Below are 19,295 nucleotides of genomic sequence, written 5' to 3'. Positions count from 1 at the left end.
TTCTCTAAAATGCACACTGGACATCTTTGTCACCGGTTTGGGCTGAATGGTGACCCTCTGCCAAAGAAGAGGAAGGGAAGAGAGGGGAGACGAGGCGAGGGTGACACTCAGGTGGTCCTGACTCCCTCTTTCTTTTTCCCACTCTTCCTCCTTCTCTGTTGAACAAACATCTCCACACTGTGGTCCGTCTGTCTGTGTGGCTCTCTTCACCCTCCAGGCCATTTCTGCCCATTCAACAGGACCCTATAAGTAAGTGAGTGAACAAGGGGGAGGTGGAGGAAGGAACGGAAAGAGGGACGGCCAGACAAATAATTCGTGTTCTCCCCTTTTTGTTGTGCTCTTCCTCTGAGCAACACACAAGAACACAAAACAACACAAAAGAGAAAGTTCTGTTCCTTTTCCTGACCCCCTTCCTCTCCCTTGTAGCCCCCAAAAACACACATGTGCACTCACACTCACACACACACACACACACACACACACACAAAGTCCTTTCTTAACCACGACTTCTTTAACCCGTGGCACAAAGGCCCCCTGCTCCTTGCCCTGTGCCTGAGGAACCAGGAGGTCTGGCTTTGCCTGTGTGTGTGTGTGTGTGTGTGTGTGTGTGTGTGTGTGTGTGTGTGTGTGTGTGTGTACATAAAGGCAAAACTACCTGACAAATCAGTCCTAATCGAGAGATGGAGATGGAGTGTAATAGAGATAGGGAGAAAAATAGAGAAAAGGGCCAGGGGGGTGCACAAGTGGAATTGCAGAGGCCAACCTGCTCCAGAAGTTATCACTCATTTCCAAAAAAGGGGGGAGAGAGATACTGGAGGAGAGGAAGGAGGGCCAGAGGGAGGTAATGAGTAGGAGAGGCCAGACTTCCTAGAAGTTATCCCTCATTTCCGTTGTGCTTTTGTGCCACAATGGCCTCCCTTGGAGGGGCTCTGGTGGCTGATGTTGGTGCTAGACTGGCTAGAAGGAGAGGAGAGGAGAGGAGAGGAGAGGAGAGGAGAGGAGAGGAGAGCTGACGCCTGCCATGATTGAAAATAATAAACATTTAAACCAAAAAATGACGTTTAAAGGACAAGGGCTATGAAGGCCCAAGTGTCAAATGTGTCTTTATATCGTTTGTTCAAACTAAGACCTAATGTAATGCATAATGAAGGCATATGGTTACATTTTCTGCACTGCTACAGAAATCAGTTGATGAAAATTGGTAAACAAACAAAACAAAACAAAATATGATTGTGATATGATATCAAGTCATCCAGGCTTTATGACTTAAACAATATTTTCTACTGGCTGATTATAAGTTAAAATAATCAGCCAAGAATGAGCATAAAAATTCTGCTCATTTCATTATTGCATCAGTTTTAAATCAGGTCGAGTAATTTCAGGGAAAACAAAAATCCTACTTTCATACTGTATAAGATCTCATACAGTACATGTACCCACTTCAAGTGTTCACATTGTCATTATCTGACAAAAACTGAATAAATAAATTATTTGTAAATATTTACTTGTATTGAAATACCAGTGCTGTTTATAATTACATTGTGAATGATGAAGACCACCATTGTTGTTTAGGAGATGCTTTAACATGTGTCAGATGCACATATGGCTATAATATGACATCTAGAGTTTGTCTTTTTCTTCTATTTGAAGCTCCCAACTAAACTCATTTCAGCTGATCTGCTGTGGAAGCCCGGTCGACTAGCAACTTCACAAATTATGCACATCGTCTCCGTTATATGCCACTGTCTCTCTCTTTCACACCATTTCCCACTGTAACCAATCTCATAAGATGATAAAGGCCATAAAATCATCTAAAAAGATGGCGATGTTTAAAACAAATCGGCGTATAAACAAACGCATTAGTTGGCCTTGCACCATTTGATGCAATTAAACCAGTGATTCTGGCTTAATAGCTGAAGTTATCATCTATATTTCAAAACATTTGCAGCCTAAAACAATTCAGGCACTTCCAGACAACTCCATTTAACCACATGGGGAAAGTGCATTGTTCTTCAGAACAGGAGGGGGGTATGTGCATCTTATTATTGTATATGTCATGTACAACAGGGCGCAGTGGGAATGGCAATATATAGCCCACTGAAATGTCACAGCAATCAACTGGTCGTCAAAGGGGTAATTTGATGGCTGATTTGGCTGCTGGTTGGATACAAACTGTAAGGGATGGGAATGTGTGACGTGATAGGGAGATACTTGGTTAAGGATCAGTGAGAAAAGCTCCAGAGAAAACTATGACGTGACATAGATATACTTGTGATACAGTGCAGTGACCAGTCAAATAAGGACAACCTGCATGATTAACAGTCAAGTAAATATTAAGACAAATCTGCAAACGGAAGGAGAGATACAAACTGAACTACTTATAGAGTTTCTTATAGGCTGAGAGCAAGACAGACAAAAGGCCAGACAGCCGTGCAGTGCAGACAGAAAGACAGGTTTGTGTCACAGAGAGCTGATGGACAGGTTTGACTGACAGACAGATAGACAGACAGGTCTGTGGCAGCCCAGTCAGTCCCATTATGGCGCAGGGGTGTTCCCTCTACAGTGGAAGCTGTCACTCCTCTATCGCTCAAATGACAAGCCACTCTAGCCGGGGACGCGCCGCAACGGGCTGAGAAAGCATGTCATCTTTTTCTTTTCTTCCCCCTCTCGGCGATGTCTTGCTCGATAAAGGAGCAGCCACGAGAACAATAGGAACGACGGACTAGAAAAGGACAGAGAAAGACAGAGAGATGGGGGAGAGGGCGAGAGGGAGAGAGCGAGACGGGGCGTTTTGACATCTGAATTACATTTCTATCGCCTCAGACACAAGAGAAGAATGGAGGAAAGAAAGAAAGAAGGAAGGAGGGAGGGAGGGAGGCGGGACGGCAAACCATCACTTAGATGTTTATTTTAACTTCACTGTATTTGGCTGGCATCTAAAAAACTCAAACCTCTGCGCCTGTGACATGTGCTCTTTGAATATGGCTGCAGGAAAGGAGCTAACAGAAAAGTGATATTCGTGTTATTTGACAAGTACAACAAATATAGGGGAATTAAGTTTTTCAAGATTCTATAAGAGTTTCACACGGACACACACACGCTCTGCGGTCTACAAATACCACACATGGGGCCTGACAAAGGGACACTGCAATCTGACAAATATGACAGCAGACTATAAAGACTGCCACTCAGAGACGACTGAGAGCAGATAACTGACACTATCCAGGTACAATGAGATTCTTCTTTCTAGCTTTGCCTCAGGCCCCACAAAAATATTTCTACTTCATATCTATATTAATGTCAGTTGTGGTTTGCGTGGTGCAGAAGAGCAACAAAAGCCAAGGGGGTAAAGAATGAGCCTCCATCTATTCATTAATGTGGAAGACATTTTCACCCCCTCTTCCATCTTATTATCCCATTCCAAGCTCTCTCTCTCATACTTTTAACTTGTCACATATCTATACTTGTGTGTGGAACAGAGAGTGTGCATGTGCATATGTTAATGAACGTGTGAGTGTGTGCTCATGTGTGTGTGTGACACCCAGCCCTCTATAACCTCATTAGAATCTTTCAGGTCCTGCTGTGCGCCCATCCACACACACTCACAGTGCTTTGATTTCCCAAAGTCTAAAGATGTCAATCACCTGCCTCCCCGAGTCAGAGCAGGGGAATTCATACACACAGGCGCATGTGCACGCCCGCGCACACCCCAGACCACGCACGCACGCATAAACTATCCATCAACGTCCTCCCCCCACTCCCCTCCATCTCTATCTTGCTCTCCCTCGTCACTCCCCCTCAGCCATTCCACTATTTGAGAGTAATTTCATGTGCCAGCGTGGTGCATAATACACTTTTAATGGACAACTAATTCTCTGCCATTACTTCGTCAACATGATTACGGGATCTGCCGCTCGCAATCCTGAGGAGTTGGGCCCAGGCTTTTTAAATATACACAAGACATTAATGTGTCTCTATTCAGCTTTACATCATGGGATGTCAGCCATTTACATAATGCTGCCATTGAGGTCTGTGACAGCCTCTCTCTCTCTTTCTCTCTCTCTCACTCCCTCACTTGCTCTCTCTCTCTCTCTCTCTCTCTTGCCCTGGCTCTCTTTTTTTTTCAACATGATTTCTTTCCACAAAGGGCCTCAGAGCACTGCCTTTTCCCTTCTGCCTCTCTCTCCCTCTCTCTCTGTGATTCTATGAATGCTTGCACTTTCCACGAATGTCATGGAATAGAGGGTAGAGAGAAGGAGGGAGAAAAAGAGAGAGAGAGGGAGTGAGACAGAGAGGGGAGTAGGGATTAGGCGAGGTTGTTTTTTCTAAAGGGGTGTGAATGGGGAAAGTTGCCTTTCCATCACCTGTACAAAGACGGGATATCAGAGGATAAAAAGGGATGAGTGTATAATTTGACCACTTAAACGGCTAGTTCATTAGGCCTGTCAGGATAGCACTTCTCTGCCTGTCGGGAGGCATGGCAGATATGCAAATCTGTTCCCCGTGGAAGACTGTTCCACTCTTGGTTTCTGTTTTTTGGAGAGAAAACACAGCATAGACTGCAAAACACAGACTATGTATTAGAACAAGTACATCAGAGTTTTAAACCTCTTTTTTAAAAAAAGGGATAAATCAGATTTGATGAGATATGACAGGCAAGGGAATAGTAAACTCTGTGCATCAAAAGGTTGAAAATCTGATTATTCAGTCCTGTAAATGGAAGCAGAGTACTGAGATGTGTTTGCTGGAATCACTACAGTCAGTTCATGTTTTTGTAATCAATAAGGCAGGTTAATTGAGAAGAAATTCTCATATTCGTGATGTAAGCAAAAGGTCTTTTGAGGCAGTCAGATATAAAAGCTATGAAGCTAAATCAGATTCTGAGCATTACAGTGTTTTTGTGAAAGCAACACATACACAAACGTCCCTGTAGCTTCATAACTAGATAGAAAATCCATACTGCAAAACTGAAAATACTACTACAGTAAGCATTTATGAGGTTCATGCAAAGGCCCAGTGGCCTGGTGACACAGGAAACATATTCTCCCTGCTGGCAGGAAGTTCAGCAGTGTCTGAAGTCCAACACTGAACATAATAAAAGCCTCCATCCGGTTTTGGTAGGTGTGGGTACCTTTTGGCCTCAGTACACAGCCTTGCGTGCGGTGTTTGTACAGTGGGGTCTCCGGCAAAATCAAAGCCACCAAGGTTGTTATTGTCTCTGCAGGGACATTTCCTATTGCACTCTGTTTGATGTATGAGAGCAGGCCACTATTAGCCACTGGGGCCAAATACAGGAAGTTGTCTTTCATGTTGTTGGACGCCATTTTGTCAGGTCACGGCTGGTTTATGAGTCTCTCAGGAGCAATAAGAGTTAAACAGAAGTTTATTACTGTATAGCATCTACAGAAAGGTTGATTTAAACTGTTGGATTTGAGGGTTTGGAACTGTATTCCACATGCCATGTTTTCTTTTAAAGATTGCAGATTACAATAGAATATTTTCTATATTTGCTGTTCTTGACTATAGTGTAATAGTGAATGAACATTATCATAAATTCAGCCATGATTTTTGCTGAACAGCTGTTTTTGCTTAATTAAATTAACTTTGTTACATCTGTCACATCTTTTCCTCTGTTCATTTTAGAGACACAAATTAAATATGTTAAACAATGAAAAAACACAAAAAAAAAATACTAATTACATATACATGTAGTACTGAATACAATGATTTACATTAAAAAAACTACTAGCTATATGCCATTATTGACCAAAGTATCATGTAACTTGTTTTCCAGCGTGTACAATGCATACTTGACACGAACAAGCCAGCTCTTTGACCAAAAGTGATAAAACCGTATGAGAATGTTGGAGCTAGCGCTGTAGTCTGAGCAGTAATTGCCTCTAATGGAAAGACATATAATAGCAAGAGAGTAGGAAGGCCATATACCAGCTTAAGAGTGAGAGTACTTTTCTTTAGAAAATGGATGGAAAAGCCTCAGAGAAAGAGCGTGTTTGTGTGTGTGTGTGTGTGTGTGCGTGCACTGTTGGGGGTGCTACATTGGCTTCCATAAGGTGGGTAACAGGTGTGTGTCCAGATGTCCAAAGAGCTCTGTGTATATGGGTGTGTGTGTATGTGTGGTAGTAATAGTCTGGTCTGGTCTGTAATTTGCCACTACTGCCACCATTAAAGGCTGTGCTGAGCTCACCATGGATGCATGCATGTGGATACGTGCACCTGTACACACACACACACACACACACACACACACACACATACACACACACACACACACACACACACACACTCTTAGTTAGCCCCATTTAAAGGACAGAAAAGAAAACATAAGTACTATACAATAGGGAAGAAAGACTATATAGGATATTTAAGCATGCCACAAAGTACTGTCAGGGGCACAAAATTCTGGGTCACTGCAATTTTTCAGCGAGGTATTTACTACGACTAAAACAACTAAATGACTACATAAATTAGCCCAGCCACGGATCCTCTGATTTGTATAAAATGCAGCTAAATAACATCTTGTGCTGGGCTATCAAAACATTTTTTGCATGCGTCCAGAAAGTGCAAAAGATCTGTTGCTGAACTTGGAATATTTGCTGAAGAGAGAGCACATTTAGAACTGCAAGTGTATATTAATACTGCAAGAGGGAGGCTGTGTGAGGAAATATTATAAATAACCTATAGTTTTATCAGCTCAACAAAAAGATCAGAGATTGAATGAGTTATGAAAAATCAATGTACTGTGGGTGATTTTTGGTTGAACTTTTAAACTCCTTTGACTAGATTATTCCTGTGATTAGATAATAAATATAACACCTGCTTCTTTAGACATTAAAGCAGGTCAGTCAGCAGTGATAAATTGGGTTTCCATTCCCTCCTTCAAACACACAATTTTACTTAACACTATACTGTGTACAGTGTTTAAGTGTAATTTTGAGGTATAATTTGGCATGTATTACATTTTGATGATGTAAGTAAGAAGTCCAGGGATCAGCTAGCTCATTATAATTCATCCTATGGGAAACATAAATGTTTGTACCAAATTTCATGACAATACATCCAATAATTATGCCTCTGCGCCAGTTGCGGCTATAGGTATTATGTTTTCGGGTCGTCCTTCCGTCCCATTCTCATGTATGTGATATTTCAGTAACACCATGAGGGAATTTCTCCAAATTTGGCACAAATGTCCACTTGGACTAAAGGATGGTCTTATTAGCTTTTGTTTGACACGAAATCATACAAATGCCTAATAGGATAAAATAGGATACGATGATGAAGTGATATTTTATATCCAAAAAGTCAAAGTTCAACTTCACTGTGAAAACATAATGTTCTGCAAAAACACTTATTATTTGTTATTCAAGGCCATAACTCAGGAACAGAAGGAGAGATTGTGACCATATTTTACGTTTGGTCGGATACTGAATTGTTGACACAAATCTTGGGAACACACCTTGAAACTGTGGCGATTGTATAGATCTTCTGTGCTGCCAGGTTGAAGATGTGTGTTAAGCATCCACATTTTAGAATTTGTGGCTTCTTTGCAGCAACATCCATATCTGAAGCATTGTCTACTGTCATGGCCACAACTTTGTGTTCTATCAGTGTGGGGGAAATATTTGTGTTCGCCGGGTCATTCTCTGGGCATTTTCCATCCTGGGAGCAGTCATGACCTGTCTCTTTCAGAGTGGTTCATCTCTCTGTCTACTGAGGTTGGCTGGGGTAAGCAGCTGTCTTGATAAGGCTGGCTGTATCCTATGGTAACCAAGGTCAGGTGGAGATATGCTGTGCTTTGTGCAGACAGTCAGACTGCTCTCCTCATAGAAGGGCAAGCAAGTAACCTGTGAACAGACTACGTGACTTCAGTTTAATCAGCATAGTGTTTTGTTTACAGTGTACTTCAATAACCAATAGAGGCATAGATGTGTGAAGAATAACTGTATTTGGAGGTAGTAAGGGTAAGGATTTGGTGAAGGCTTTACATACTCTTGTCTGGAAGTAGACTGCAGAATTGAGTGGCATTGCACAGTGTTTTCACTTGTACTGTAAGTCTGTTCTCCTTGATCGAAGCTCAATAAATGGTCCTGTTCTTCACTTTGGGTTAACCAGCTCTACATGAATTCACAATCAGAATCAGCTTTACTGGTCGAGCATGTTAACACATACAAGGAAAATACACTTAATACCTTTTATTAAATTCCTTCAAAGTCTTCACTACAAATATATGAGTCTGGACAGACATGGATGTAAACTGCATCTCGACGGGTTGGCGGAGGCCAACTGTAATAAATAATGGACGCAGCCACCGTGATATCACCTCGAGTTTGCATTTTGACTGTCGCCATCTTGGATTTTTGGAGCCAGAACTGACCATATTTGGACAAGAGGATGGGGCTGACCCTAATGCTAGCTGCTAGCTTTGTTAGCACGGTGCATTTACAGTCTATGGTTAACTGTGATAATGCTAATGCTAATGCTCATTTTAGCTAGCAAAAAACAGGCTTAAAAACATTAAAACAAAATGTACTTACGGGAAAAAACTGAATATCTGACTCCTTAGAGGGTCTTTTAGTACAACCAAATGCTGAACAAGACTTTTTTAGGCGACCAAAATGTTACAATTAAGTTTCATAAACTGAAAACACACTGAAATAGCAACAGCTACGCCTATAACCTTTAAATCTGGGGTTACACCATGGTTACGTTACCTAACCATCGTTGTCGCTGTGGTAGCGACTTGCCTGTCACTCAAATTGGCCACGCCCTTAAATATGCATAACTTTATGCCTTAATAAAATTGAAATGGATGAGTTGTATAAAAATTTACCTCAAGTGGCCATGCGAGGAACTTCAGTTTTTGGCACTTCCGTGTTGGCTTCATTTTTCAGCCCCAGAGGTTGCTGCTTGGCGGAGACATACAACTGCGAGGCGATATTTCTAGTTTTCAAGATATTGCACTCCAAACCAAAGCTGCCAACCTGCTGGTGGCATTAGATAAAAGTTCAGGTGGCCAAAGTCAGAGAGATTCATTGTCTCAGAACCACAAACGTCTGTGCCAATTTTTTTGCCAATCCATTAAGAAGATGTGGAGATATATAACTGGATAAGTGAAAACCTAGTGGCACAAAAGGAAAAGTCAGGGGATCGTCAAAGTCATTAGGATGTATTCTCCTGAATATTTGTACCAAATTTCTATCCAACATTTGTAGAGACATTTCACACAAAACCCAAAAAATCAAGGGATCATCACATTCATTATTAGGATTAATCCTCTGAAGGCCTTTCATTTCCATACGAAATTTCATGGCAATCCCTCCATTACTGTAGAGACATTTGAGACGATCAACCAACACTGCAATCCCTAGAACCCAGTTATTAACACGGTTAAAAATAAATACAGCAGTATAAGATCAACAATGGTTTCATCTGTACTGATAATGATATTTTGTGCTTTCAGGCTGTTAAAGTTTAAATAGAGACTGACCAAGGTGATGATACATGGCAATAACAATCCCATGATCCAGTGTTTATTCAATCTACAACTTAATTTCAGTAAACAGTTTGTATAAATTAAACACTCATTCAGATCCATTTTTAAAAAGTGCAAATTAAAGGCTCTCTGTCAGTGACTCTTTGGCCCCCTGCAGTAAAAATAAAGCCTCTGAATAACACAGAGGCTTCGCTCACAAAAAAGTGACAATTACAGCACTTTTCAGTGGCACTCATGTGAAATACTAATTGATGAAATTCAGATATAAACATTCCCTCTTTCAAAATGAATTTTATAATGTGACTGCTCATATAATATTGTTTTGACTTCCCATTCTCAGCGTTGGCATCTCAGGGTCTAAGATAGTGACAGGTAAAAACACATGCTATATATGATAACAGACATTTCAATGAATAGCTGAACAGTGCCATTAGAGAGGTGAGGGGTGTGGAGCTATGCAGATCACAGAGCAATAGAAAGATAATATTGCTATTACCAGGTGTTGACACATGAGATTGCATTTACATTTTCATCCAATGGAAACCTAAACACAGACTGTTGTTTGTGAGAGTTAGCCACAAGTCACGAATACCAAAACAGTAATCAATATGTAGAAAAACCTTTGGAAATTTCATTGTAAAACATAAAAAAACCCTAACATCTTGCCCCTTCTTTACCCCCACATCTCATCTCTCTTTGTCTTTCTTTTCTTTTCTCTCCTCCCCAGGCCTTTTGCTACTGACTCTCATCCTTCACTTCCTCCCGCTTTTCACCCGACCCACTCTCACTCTCTGGTGTTTGAATAGGTTGTCGGCGAGAGACTTCTCTGTGTTTGTGTTTCGTGTTGTCAATGGCAATGGTGTTATCAATTAGTGCAGCAGTGGGAGCCCAATTAACAGCATCAAACAGCTAATTAATAGAGCTGTGTGAGTTAGTAGCGCACAACAGCACGCTGCATGACTCTAAGCTAGCACAGCCACGTTATAGCATGAGTACACTGCAGGGGAGACGAGGCTATACAGTAGCATACAGTCATGTGTCACACACACGCATATGGACATATATATGGAGATACATGCATTCACTGTTACATGTAAACACACAGTGTTTACAGAATACACATTTACAAAGGCAAATATGACAATTTACCTATAAAAACATGACTACAATAGAACACACATATGCACAGGAGTACGCATGATATAGAAACCTAACATTGACAATGAGTAATGGATTAGAGACAGTGAGTTAAACAGTCTAACACTGTCTTTCATTTTGTCATTATAAACAGCAGCAGGTTAAATGCCCTGGCATAATTACAGATACCGAATGTTTACAACAAATATGGAAACATAAGAACCATCTGAAATCAGTGGGATAGTACTGTACCATTATCTTAGCCAAAATTATCTCAACATACAAGTAGCATTAAAACACACTTATCTAAATTTAAAAAAAAAAAAACCTTGTACAGCCAGTGGTGGTGATCGCAGAGAAGTGTTGTTTATTATGTTTCTGCCTTTAACTCCCACATATTTTCAACATTTTTTTTCAGTACACCATAATCTGTGATGGAAAAAGAGCTTTCTTGTCTTTTTCCTGCGTCAGCTAACACTGATTTCTCTGCCTCCCCCCCGTGAATGTGTATTCGTTAGTATGTTGCTGTGTCCAGACCACAAGTTAGTGGTGAAGAGGGGGCTTGTTCTTGAGGTCATTTTTGATTATTGCAGTAAAGCTAAAAGGTGCAGTAAAACTAATGCTGTATTTTTCTTTTAGATACTTAATACTCTTTATTATCGTGGCCTTACAGTCTACTATAGAGGATGAATAGTGAGGTAGGCCATCTTGAATATAATGTCTTCTGAGGAGAAGAACAGTGAGGTGAACATTCAGACCATACCACAACAAGCATGAGCAAACTACCCCCGCCCCCCAAAATTATAATCTAAATTCAGTAAGTGTTTATATATTTCTTTTTGTATCAATATCTCAGACCCAGCTGATAACCAAATAAATCACAGCATTTTTTTCTACAAACATATAATACCAGTCAAAAGTTTGGACATACTTTCTCAATCAAAGGAATGGGAAGGTGTGTCCAGACTGTGACTGGTACTGTAAGTAGAAAGGGGTTGGCATTCTTGTTTCCTAAAAAGGCTCGTTAGGACAGAGAAGCTGCAGCAACTGCAACAAGTAAAATGCTCAGTTTTTGTCTCTACAGCTGGGCACTTCTTTGAATCAGCTGGCACCAACAGACACAAACTGCCCTAAAGACAAATGGCTCACTAGGCCTGCATGGCTTAGCTCCAGGTGAGACTGGGCTTAGCATTCAGCGAGGAGGGGTAATCACAGATACAATACATATGAGTACACAGAGCAAAGACACTGAGAAACCTGAGAAAAGCAAAAACACAAACAAAACATGCATATATATACATGGAGGGCAACAAGAAGCAGGATTTTCTGAGTTATGCCAATATTTCAGGGGTGTGGGGGAGTTCCAATATTTTTAGCACGTACTTAGCTCAATCCATTGGAGCCAATAACGAAGAGAGAACTCGAGGCTACTAGACTCTTGACAGATGACAGTCTGCCAGGACCACAGGCTAGACTCAAGCTGGAGTAGAGGATTCTCCTTCTGCAGGATAAACCCAGGCCATAACACTGGAGCAGAGAGTCTAAACTCATTGGCTGGAGAAGTGGCTGCACTTATGGTGAGTCAGGGGCAAATACACTCAGACAGATTTACAGGCATACACACATGGGAATGCATAAGAACTATGAAGTAGCCCACCTCCCCTACTCTCATTACTCAAAGTTCAACATTCAGTATTTCAGAAATACACACACTCTCTCCCTCATACACACATTTTCTCACTCACTCACTCACTCACTCACTCACTCACTCGAGGTTGTGGTTATGGCTTAGGGAACACTCCAGCTCTATTCAATCAGAGTACCAGGACTGAATCAGCTAAAGGTTAATTGCACCAACGTCCTTGTACACATATGGATGAGAAATGTGTGTGTGTGTGTGTGTGTGTATGTGCAAGTGTGTGTTTGTAGGGATGAGTGTATCTGTTGAAACCCTTACCCAACCGCCGCATTGAAGCAAAATGCCTTTTTGTCGCAGAAGGATTAGTGTGGACATAATCTATGTACATTTCCCCCTAAGGAGGCAGACAAGTGGCTACTGGAGTATTTACCTCCCCCAAACAGAATAGCCAGAAAATTGTTTGGAACAGGTGCATGCCACCCTGTAAGCTGATGTAGAAGAAGACTGTGAGAAAAACACAGTTCTATCTTGATTGGTTAAATACTTTAAACTGAGATTTTATATAATGGCAAGTTTTATTTAATTTAATTTCAGGTTTATTTTTATTTTTTAACCCTTCACACACTTGTAGAAGAACATAATACCCAATCTGCTCTACTCAGAAAAATTACAGTGCAGCAAATAAAAGAGAATAAAGTATGTCTAATAGTCTATAGCAGTGGTTTACAAGCCCAATGGGGTTGCAAGATAAATCTGAGGGGTCAAAATTTGATTACTAGGATAACAGTGAATCAAAAGCCTTTTTCCTCTACACAAAATTATTTTTCTTTTTTCAGACTTCTCTAATCATTCTTGTTTTATATTGCAATTGTGAATAGTTTTACTCCTTCAAGCCTCTAAAGATTATTCAAATGAAACTATCTGAGAGGGAAAATCACTTTTTTGTACCCCACGACTCACAGACATATTAAACCTGTGACACAGGCTGACAAGTAGAACATTCTTCATTTTGAGGGGATAAAAGCCAAAAACGTTTCACAAAACCAGTCTATAGTGAGTTTCAGTGTTGGAAGAAGTACTCAGATCCTTAACTTAAGTAAAACTACCAATACAGCAATGTAAAAATACTCCATTACAAGTAAAGTCCTGCATGAAAAATCCTACTCAAGTTAAAGTACATAAGTATTTGCAACAAAATGTAGTTAAAGTATTGCAGTAAAAGTAGCGGTCCCTCTGACTGATATATTATTATATATGACATCTTTAGATTATTAATACTGAAGCATCAGTGTTAGAGCAGCATGTTACTGTTGTAGCTGCTGGAGGTGGAGCTAGTCCAGTGCTTCCCAACCTAGGGGTCAGGCTCCTCCAAAGGGTCACCAGATAAATCTGAGATGATTAATGGGAGAGGAAAGAAGAAAAAACAAAGTTCTGATACACAAATCTGTTTTCAGTTTTTGGATTTTTTCTCTAATCTTTGATTTCTGGTGAAATATTGGATCATTTGACCATTTATTGAAATGAAACCATGTGAGAAGTTTAGAGAGAAAAATCACTATTTGGTGGAGCTGTTAACAACTCATAGACATCTGAAATGTAGTGGAGTGGAAGTATAAAGTAGCATCAAATGGAAATACTCAAGTAAAGTACAAGTACCCCAAAATTGTACTTAAGTACAGTACTTGAGTAAATGTTTGTTAGTTACTTTCCAGCACTGGTGAGTTTAGAGTTATATCTTTTAGCAACTATCCACTCTTAGCACAGCAACTACTGCCAAACTATTTTTTCATCCAGGAAAGTAAGTGATCATACAAAACCTGAACCTTTCAAAAGTATGCTTGTCAGACTACACTTAGTGAGACTGAAAAGAGGACATTTTGAAATATCTAACTGATTTCATCACTGGATGGGTTAAAAGTGTAGCAGTAATTTACCGCTACAACCGAGGATATGCACTCAAACTCAGGACTTGTAACAATGGTTATATGTTCGTGTGGTTGAATTAGACCTTCGTTTCAAAGCCTCCACAAGCTGTATTTTGCTGTACTGGTCCGGGGGGCCCAAGAGTCACTGAGAGAGTGCTGGGCTGCGGCCTCGTTGACCTTCAAAGCAGAGACGAGAGCCCTCTCCATCCCGCCAGTACCACTTGTGGCAGGAAGAGAGGCTCGTTGACTGGCCCCTAATGGCCCCCTGGCCCACAGGAACATGGGTTGGCAGGTTAGAGCTGTTGCCCTGACGACCACAGGCACATAGGCCAGAGAGAAGGGGGAGCAGAGAGTAGGAGAAAAATAGATGGAAAGATGCAAACAACAAGGTGAGGAAGTAGTGAGACAGACAGATGCAGGAAGGTAATAAACCATAAACTAAGATTTAGAGTATGACTAGTAGAAAGCCTGTTGGGACCTGTATCGAAACTGGACAAAAAAAAAGTCACTGACGTTACAACTTATGAATTTTCACAATTGAATTTCTTCTTTGGTCTCTAATAAGTGAATGACACTGTACTGTATGTTGTGCTGGAGTAAATCCACTGTATAAGCTAAAATCCTATCCAAAGATGACGTCTGAGCAATGTTAACATATTTACCTGAGTAGCTGTTAAAGAGTCCATTATACAACCACATAAATTACAGTTATATTCACATATATCATATAAGAGCTGGACCTTTTTTTCCTTAACCGATCCTAATTAAAAAATAAGCCTGTTTCAGTCTAATGATAGCAGACATTAAACAAACTTTCAAATGCATCTGAAAATATTGATAACGGATTTAATGTCTTTAGAAGTTTTGAGTTTTAGTTTGTTTACATTTGGATCTACAATTGTAGCTTAAAGGTTAATTAATCAAGACCAGTAAAATATTTTTGTAAATTGTAAATTTTCTTGAAAGATCTATTTAAATTTTCATGTTGACAATATTTCTCAACAAAAAGCGAAATGTAATCATTTTATGAAATACGTATTACACATAAACATATGAAAATAAAACATTTGAATAAGAAAACAAGCTGCTTGCTTGGTTGCTAAAATTACTAATAGGTTGTCTTTGTCATTAAATGTCAGATTTGGTGGCTGGCTGACACACTAGCTGTTTCACAGACTGATTGATGGCCTGATTAACTGACACAATAGCACAGAAAGGAGCTGCTTGTGTACAGAGAGGCAGGTGTTAATTCACTGCGGCTCCTACGGTGGCTAATGTCGGCCCTCTGCCATTAAAAGTAGGGTAAACACTGCCACAAGAGACTGTCAACATTTACAGGAAGGACTCTCAACCAACACAAACCACTTGTGTTGTTCTATATGTCTCACCTTCTTTCTCTCCCCGTGTCTCTCGCCTCCACCCAGCCTGACCTAATCAGCGATAAGTTGAGTGCTTTCGTCAACAGCATAGCCCCCTTAATTAGCAGCCCATTGCTATAAGCCCATGTGTAAGCATCACTGTACTGTCTGAATGTACGTGTACACTTTCAGTCTCCAGACTGACCTCAGCTTGCCCCAGCTAGTCAGCTAATAAGTCAGCCAGTGAACTTAGCCTCCTGCATATCCAGATGGAGAGTTTTAATGGATATTAGAGATGGAGGGGCTGAACAGGTAAATGAGGATAACTACAGGCAGCCTATAGAGCGAGGCAAGGCTCCGAAAGAGCAGATAGGAATCAACGCACATTTGTTTTTTTGTATTTATGTCTGTTAAACGCAAGCAACAAAGGCTATTTTTTAAAAGATGCACAATAATCAACACACATTTCCTGCTGTACAGACAGTATTCCAATCCACCCGACTCCAGGTTACTACATTAATACCACAGAATTCCACCTCCACATATTTCTCAGTTCCTTCTCCTGTAATGGAAAACATCATTGTCGTCAAGGCCAGCATCAGGTGTGCACACGAGGAGGATTGTGAATGTGGCGTGTGTTTGTGTGTGCGTGTTGGAGGTGGGGGTAGCTCCCACTCTGCCACGTCAACTCATACTCGATGGCTTTCTAAATTAAAAAAAAAAAGAGGAAAAAAAAAAAAAGAAAAAATGCTCTCAGGGACTTTGCTGCATTCCACTTCATGAGCACAAACAAACAGACCAAAAAGCCATTCTGGAGAGAGGAGTGCAGTGGGATGGGGTGGCGGTGGAGGGGGGCAAGCAGAAAAAGCCCCTTAAAAAACAGAGAAAGATAAAGAGGAGAGAGGGGGGGGGAAAGGAAGCAGGAAGGCAAGCAGACGGAGCTGAAAAACCAAAGTGACTCCACTACCGATAATGAGCGGATCATTTAAAAAGCCCTCCTCAAATTGCCTTGAGGAGGAGAAGAGAGAGGAAAAGGCTTGAAAGGTTTTGAGAGATTTTGGGCGATGGACGGAGTGGTGAAGGGAGGGAGGGGGGGTAACAAATAGAAAAGTGGATGTGTAAAGATTTTGGGTTGTCAGATGCACACAATGTACCCTCAAATACAGTATGAGGGCGTTTTCAAACCTATAGTTCGTTTGTTCTGTCCGAATCAGTGGATGAGTTGGTTAACTTGATGAGCTTTCCCTCTTGGTTCAGTTTCTTTTCACACAGAGAAAAATCCAAGCGAACCAAAATGTATCCACTTATTGGTTAGATGTGTCCGGGGCCGAAACAAGAACCTAAACACAGCTAGGAGGTCCTTCAGAAGGTCCATTGGCCAAATACAATGTACCACGTTGCACTAGTCAAGGTCGGATCTTGATTCATTCTCCAGCTAGTTGATAGTAACTGTTAAATTTGCTCATCTGCATCCCAACTACACCTAACCTTTGGGTTAGATGGAGTTTGGATCACGTTCCCATGACAAATGAACTGGACTGAGACCACCTCCTCTAAAGGGTCTTGGTACGATTATTGTGTTCAGACCTGACCAAATGAATTACACCAAGGGGGAAAATAAACCAGAGTTTGATTCAACCAGACTGAAAAGTACAGGCGTGAAAACACCCTGAGACATATGGCTCATTTTAGTTCATGTTTGAGTGTGCAAGTGTGCAGGTCAAACAGTCAAGTGTGTATCTGACCACCTGAGCCCACCTGGCACACTCCATCTGTATCTAAACACTGAGCCCTGACACAGGGAAGAGAAAAAACTGTGTCTGCGCATGTATGCATACAGTATCTGCACACTTTTTAGTATAAATTTAATGAATTTTAAGACTCTTTTAATATACGCAAAAGAAAAAAATGTTTCAGGCTAAAGCAAAGCGAAGGATTTCCAATCTTCGCTTCAGCCCTGAAACTGAAAAATCTAAACATGTTCATCTTTTGGGTGATATTTTCAGACTATTGCCACAAAAGGTAGCTACCTACAAAGTCTGAAAAACAAAATACAAAGGTTGTGCAAAAAAAAAACCCCAAAAAACAAACAAACAAAAAAAACATAATGCTGGTTCATTCTATCTGGCCCAGATCAAATGTAATGTCTCTGTTCCCGAATTATTTTTAAATTACTTTGTATTTCAAAAACTGAATGCAAGACATATTAAGACTTTTTGGAGAACTGAAGGAATCATGGCACCACAAACATTTTAATATCAACAATAAATCAAATGACATGCAATATGAAATGGGTCTCTCAGCTCTACTGAGCGTTTAAGCGTCTTTCAGCTTGTTTTGCTTTTACTGCCTGTAACTCCGCTGTTTTGGTTCAGTCTCACTTCTTACAAGCAGCAGTCAGTTGTTTTGAGTGAAAGAACTCTGAAAAACCACCTGCACCAAATGACAGACAGAGCAAGTTATTAAGTAGCTGGTGAACATGATGCTAGATGTTTTCGTCAGGAGTCGGTAGACATTAAAACAGAGCTAAAAGAAGAGTGAATATCGGGACTCACATTTACCAGAAACACAAACTCAAATGAATGATAATGCTGGCAAACAGGGAATTGTTTGCTAACACATTCTTTCTATCAACATTATAATGTTAATATGTCAGTGTTGTTTATATCGTGTTGTACTGCCCCCAAATGGCCAAAAAAACAGTTATTGCTGGTTTAAGAAACCATATGCACAAGAACAAAGCAATAGCAAATGATGTTCACCACACAACACATGTTGCATTTTGAAAAAACCTCTGCAAATAAATAAAATTGAGACACTCACTAATTTGGCAACACATAATAATAGATAAACAATCAACTACTGAAAAGCTGTGCGTTATACACAAGTTTCCAGGGGACACTTAGGATTGAGTTTTCTTGGCTACCATAAAAATTCACAGAAACACTCGTTTGCTTGAAGGGTGCTAAATCAAATGTATGAATCACTTCAATGTTAACAACAATTTGTTGTTGTTCCTTCATCATCCATCCTCGCTTTCTTCCGGTCCTCGCTCTCTATCCTTTTCTCCCTCTGTCCCCTTCTTCCTCCTCCCTTTGCTCGCCTTTCTCCCCCTCTCCTCTTTTCCTTCCCCTCTCCATCTTGACACAGTGCACTGAGCCTAATCGTGGATAATTGGGTGGGAGGGGCAGTGGGCCGGCCCTGCCTTTGTGTGCAAAGGGCAAGTGGTCAAGTTAATGGGGCCCTTGTGTCGAGTTGGGAGCACTCTGTCTCTCTCTTTTTCTCTGTTCGATCACTCACTCGGGCAGTCAATCTCAGTCTCTCAGTCAGCTTCTCTTTTCTTTCGCTGCTGAAGCTTTTCCCTGCTGTTTCGATCTAGTTTCACCTCATTTCCAGCTGTCTCACTTCGCCCTTCCTTCCAGCCATTCACCGTGTCTTGTCCATTGCTTTTTTTCTCCTCCTCCTCCTCTGCCTTCTTGTCTTTTGCAGCCTTCTCTCTCCCTCTTTTTGCCTCTGTCTGCAGTTTTTCTATCTCTTCTCTCTGTCTCTCCAGGAGAGTGTTGGGGAGGAGAGAACAGACCTCTTTAAAATATCAAAAGACAGATCAGGAGGCTTCGCTGGTCCCTCCCTTTCTACTAACTCTCCCTCCCTCCTTCTGACTGATAAACAGAAGAGTGAGCCTGCAGGATTAGCTGCTGTGTACTGCCTTCCCTCCCTCCTTTATC

This window comes from Thunnus albacares, chromosome 14, assembly GCF_914725855.1.
Source record: "Thunnus albacares chromosome 14, fThuAlb1.1, whole genome shotgun sequence".
Taxonomy (NCBI): Eukaryota; Metazoa; Chordata; class Actinopteri; order Scombriformes; family Scombridae; genus Thunnus; species Thunnus albacares.
This window is presented reverse-complemented; position numbering follows the sequence as displayed.